Here is a 6,000-nt window from a genome sequence, read left to right on the forward strand (position 1 = left end):
CGTTTTCAGCCTATGGCCATGAGGAATTCATCCTTTTTCTTTTTTCTCTCACCCACTCGCTTTTATTTCTTCTCTCTAAAACTCAAAGAAACAATTTTTATTTTCGATCCCTTAACTAATTTGGTTCGAACTTCTTTGTAACTGCGTGTTGGAGAAGACTTGTTGACTTAGACTGCTCTTTTCATTTTCCTTTTAAACTGAATTAATACAATTTTTGCTATTATCTCAAATTAAAAATAAAAAGAAACTGTAATTAAAAATAAAAAGAAACTGTATTCGTATCCAGTTGCGATAGAACAACCAGCAAGAGACTAATATACATTGTTGAGACCATGCTGCTTTTCTCTCAAAGGGTTCTAATTCCAAAATTTGGCTGAAGGCATTCACACATTATTTGAGTAAAGACATAAACTTTAGCTAAACCCTTATTAGTTCTCCCAAAATAAAATAATGAGATTTTGATTTTTACAAGAAGGAAAAAACAATCTGATATCTTTATGGCCTTGGGATCTTTTGAGCTTGTTTGTTTGTCTTGTGGTGATAATAAAAGAAGGAAGAAATAAAATCGGGAGTCATCTTGATGAGGCTTATTATACGTAATTGAGCTTTAATTTTAAGGGTAATTAGGTCTATTTAAATGATAATTCGGCTATATCTGAAAGAAATTGCAAAAACTGACCTATATGAAATTAGGGGTTAAATTTTGGTTATTTATGATGAAAACCCGCAAAAATGTGGTTCAACTTTTTCTTTAGTGAGAATCGAACATAATACCTTACTTACAAGCAAGGTATAAAATATCGATGATATCGAAAATATCGGTAGTCAAAAAACAAGGAAATTTCAATGGAAATATCAGGATATTATCGATATCGATAAAAATTGAATAAAAACCACGGAAATTGTAAAAAAAACTTTGGAAATTTTTATTGAAAAACTTTGCAGGATGTTTATTTAGTCAATTATTTATTAGTTTATCACAAAAAATTGGAAGGAAACGCATTGCATGATAGATATAACTGATTTAAGTTGATTATATAGCAAGCTGGCAGACATTGTGAGTGTAGAAAATATGTAGTAATTAATGAAAGAAGCTTAAACACACCATAATCATTTATATATAATGAATTAGTACAATATTTTAAACTTTATACATTGCATGGTAAGATACATAAGTGACTTAGCAAGGTCTAAAATATCGATGATATCGGAAATATCGATAGTCCAAAAACAAGAAAATTTCGATGGAAATATCGGGATATTATGAATATTTTAGACCATGCTTACAAGTGAAAAGGAATACCACTAAAGTGTAGTAGTAAGTGGCAATAAGTTTGTAAGTTGATTGGTGGCTAAACCACTACATGATATTTTTCTTGATCTAAATATAGTAATATACTACGGTCTAGTGTTATTGCTCTTCATTTGTAAGTGAGAGTTCTTAGGCTCGATTCTTGTCAAAGACGAATTTAAACTACATTATTGCTAGTCCATTGTGAGACTTAGCGCACTCGTCTACCCTCATAGTGTAGATAATATCATTTGTTCAAATATACCTTGTTTCAGATCGTCAATGAAAAATCATTCATATATAAACTCACTCAATTTGAAAAATCTATGACTATGACAAATAAAAAAGTAGAGGGACACAATCGCGTCGGTGATAATGTCGATAGATGAAGAACGGGTAACGAGTAAATAGTGAAAAGATTTCTGATTTAATTGATTTTTTTTATAAATGAACCTTTCAGACCATAAGATTCAATTATGAGGTGAGAAGTAGTTATTAATTAGTGGTGTATTAACTTCCTAACTAATTAGCACTCGAGTGATACTTCTACAAATTAAATTAAAATCTTTAACATCTTACGAAAGGTTACTGGGTGGTTGTCATGTATTCAAGGAAAAAAAATCTGAAAAAAACAGAATTAAGAACAAAAAGGGGAGTTAAGGATTAGGATCAATATATATGTAACTGATTTGCATTATTATGGTTTGTGTTGAATGAGCTCCAAATCTAACAACAACGGACCATATTTTCTTCATTACAAATAATATTGTACAAGAATATATACTTCCTTTTCAATTTTCAACTTTTGGATACACCAAAAAGTTAAGAATAAAGAAAATTCAACTTGAATAAAGCATTTGAAACTAGTCAGTTACTAGCTATATACAGTAGCATCATTACAGAAAAAGGGTAGGCTTCTGCACAATCACAGTGAGCTTCTCCATTACTGGAGCCTGACATGGACAAGCAATTGCTATAAACTTTGGCACCTGATCTCCTGGCATCAGCACTGTCAGGCTCTTCTGCTGATTTTGCTTTTCCATCTATCACATGAACAATTAAAACCAATCAAAACACAACACTTAATTTTAATTTTTATAAAAAAAAAATAGAAACAGATTTACTTATTTGCGTACGTACCATGTTTGGACGAGTAGATTTCTGATCTAAATCTGGTAGGATATGATCGTCAGGGTTGCCTTCTTCCACAGAGGACAGAAATAGAGACCGAAGCCTGTCCAAATGGAGGCAACACAAGAAGAAGATGCTGGTGCTCAATAACAGCAACACAAGCAGCGCCAAGCTAACAGGAAAAGCTAGCGATGGCCGAGTTGAAACTTCATCGTTTTGCTCCATACTTGCTGCCTTCTGCTTACTTTCTCACCTGTTTTTTATGACCTAGAAAACATTAAAGATTGATGAAGTGGGTTTGCTTTATATAGATATGGTTAGATCCGGAAACACGTACTTTTACATTTGACACATATTTTGTGCACCGTTTAAAAAATCCCCACCTAGGGCTAGAGGATTGGCCACTGTCCGATTAATGCTTAGGAGCTTGAAAATTAAGAAAAGACACCTTGACTTGCTAATGCGTCCGCTTAGTCTGCCCAAACCCACCCAGGTTGTAACTCACTTAGACAAAAAATAGATAACTTTCATTTTGCATTTTATTTTTTTCAATAAATTGTGAGAGACTTGTTGAATACTTAAATTAATACACATTATATGCATGTTCACAATGTTTTCATTATGTTCCAATACTTTTTAATATATATGTCATTCTATTTTGTAATTTATAATGAAGTTATATATATTTTAAGTATAAACAGACACTTATTTACACGAAATATAATAGATTTACTTAAATCCGCGTAGTCAGCCTAGGCCCTCGCCTAGCCTCCTAGGCGTTAGGCCCTATCTCGCCGTCCAACTAGCGCCTAGCGTTTTTTAGAACCTTAATTTTGTGTAGCTCAAATGTATTTCAACTTCAAATTGTTGACATTTTTAAACATCATTCATAAATTATCTTTGCAAAAATTTAGATAAATCTAAAATTATTAAGACATTTATTTGTAGTAAAAATATTAACAAATATGATTTTACAAGAAAACACTAAATTTAATCCAACACTTATAGGGTTTTGAATGTGTGTGATTTTTAAAAAATATAATCTTTGAAGAAAGACAAAATATAAACAGTCACATTTTTAAATTGCATTGCAAAATGAGTTCTACAAAAATACTTGTCAAACCGAAGCCTAATCATTTACGTGCAATGTATGCGTAAGTGGCGCTGCAGTGCTGCTTGGGGATGAGATGAGATTAGATTAGATGCGTGTCTGTGGGGGCGTGTGTCTGTGGGTTGGTTGGGTTTCAGTATAAAACTATAATATATGTGGTAGTGGCAGTAGTGCTCGTACGCTTATATGTTACAGTACGGAAAAGGACGCAATTTCGGTTTTTGAATTGAAAAAGCATGCAATATCATTGATTAAAAAAAGTAAAAGGAAAAAGTTTCTTTAGGGAAGAAACCATGGGTCTTACTGGATAGACTGTTGCAAAGTTGTTATTGGATGACCAACAGATTACAGATATGTATTTTCGATTAGTGGTTTAAAGTCCACAGTTAGTTTGTTTATCATTATGTGACGATGGGTAGAAAGAATAGACATACATGCAATTGATTTAAAGAAAAACTTAAAAAAAGAACTTGAAAACTTTAAATTTTAATGATATAAATTTTCATTAAAGTGAACATTACCATAAACTTTTCATTAAAATTCTTTTGATTTAATTGTCACATAATACCTATGGTGAATTGATGTGATCCATGGATAATCAAAGGTTGTTGACTATTATATAGAGTATTGTATAACTAAATGAATATTATTGATAGCACAAGGTGCGTTTATATATACGTGTAGTATTTGTCATACAAGAAATAATAGCATACACTACAAAAATACAATTATAATTAGGACTTCTAAACTTGAGGGGGGCGGTTCCCTTAAAGATCACACCATCTTTATTAATAGGGAGTTTTAACGAAAAATCCACAGTACTGTTCACTTTAATGAAAAATCACATTTTTACACTAAAAAGTCAAACCCGATACTATTCACTTTACCCTTTATTTTGTCCTTATCATTAAAATTCAGAGTTTTCAAGACATTTTCATTAGGTTTCCTTTATTAATATGGGCCGCAACAACATATAAGATGGGATATGACCATTACACTTTTAAAAGAAATATATATATATATACACACACACACCCTATATATCTATATATATATATATATATAAATGATTAAATGATCTTTTATATTATCTTTATGATTGATATTGCGTAACCAAAGGGAAGTACTTAATCCAAATCAATCATTTGTTTGCTGGCTAGATCGTCTAGATGATTGATGAAGCATACAAGATAAACTTAAGTAGGAAAGCACTCACAGATGGATACAATAGATCATAGAAATTGATGGCTATCTAACTAGCCAGCTATAAGAAAATGAACGAAGAAGTATTAATAACATATATATATATATATTTTACTCTAGCTTTTAATTGTTGGAATATATTTCTGAACTTCAAAATCTTTTTCGTAGTTGCCATTTGTAATTAATAATTGTAATTAGTGTAAGATTTCACAATAAGGATCGTTTTTATAATTTATATGGTATCATCCTATTTAGGTCCTAGGGCTTTTCGAAATTTTTTGTCCACCCTCAAACCATCCCTCTCCCTTTGCTCTCTAGGGTATCTTGTCTCTTCTCTTGGCTTCCTTATCCCTTTTTAAGCTCCAACGCCACCCATTTTTTCAAACTCACTGAATCAATTACCTCTCATGGCTTCGTATGAAGCCCTTTCTTATCGGCCATCATCTCTGAAAATTTGTGGATGGCTCTCACGTCTCCCACCATCTCAAATTGCCGACCCTAAACATAAGCCAAAGAAAACGAACCTCTTCGCCAAATTCCCAATCCTGACTATTTTCATTGGATTCAACAAAACCTATTGGTTATTATTTATATCACCAGTGTTATCTCTAAGCCCCTTCTTACTCTTTCTATTGGGTATGATACCACCTCGGATGTTTGGAATCAGAGAGGGAGAGAGATGGGCCCTGACTGAGTCACTAGGTTTGTTAAGACCGCCTCCAACTTTGGGTTAAAACTTAAAATTAAAAAATTTAGGTTTTAACATAAAAATAGTTTTTCTCCTTCAACCATTTTGGGTTAAATTTTTAGCTCAAGATTATTAAAGAATGAATTTAGGATAATTTTTTTTCTTAAAGTAACTTTTTTTTAAAACAAAAAATTTATGTAGTCTATCATAATTTAATTTTATGAACATTTTAACCTAAAAATATTTAGATTCGGCTAAGTATTAAAAATCACAAAATCAACACCATGAAACTCGTGGAATACTATGAAAGAAAATGAAACACATAAAATAATTTTTTAATTGCTTTAGCCGTTGGATTTAAATTTGGACTGTTAGATCTTTTTTTTACCCTTGGATTTGATCATATTAGATCTTAGCTGTTGGTTTCAATGAATTTACAAATATAAAACTAAAAAAAAATTACACATATATGGTGGAGCAGCCCCACTAGCCAAGGGAGAATCTGGGCTAAATTTGCCCTAGAAATGAGTTTTGAGTTTTAACTTATATTTACCCCAAGGGTTGGAGCAACTTTGG

The 6,000-nt window shown here is 31.7% G+C and overlaps 1 long non-coding RNA gene across 1 annotated transcript; it reads right to left on the reverse strand.

The window, feature by feature from the left end:
• Positions 1 to 2,018: 2,018 nt before the first annotated feature.
• LOC103402029 (uncharacterized) lies at positions 2,019 to 2,701 on the reverse strand. The gene is made up of 2 exons (XR_011576144.1): positions 2,432 to 2,701; positions 2,019 to 2,334 (listed from the first exon to the last, which is right to left on the reverse strand). It is a non-coding gene; the product is annotated as an uncharacterized lncRNA (long non-coding RNA).
• Between the last annotated feature and the right edge of the window lie 3,299 nt (positions 2,702 to 6,000).

The sequence above is a fragment of the Malus domestica genome, chromosome 15 (assembly GCF_042453785.1).
Source record: "Malus domestica chromosome 15, GDT2T_hap1".
Taxonomy (NCBI): Eukaryota; Viridiplantae; Streptophyta; class Magnoliopsida; order Rosales; family Rosaceae; genus Malus; species Malus domestica.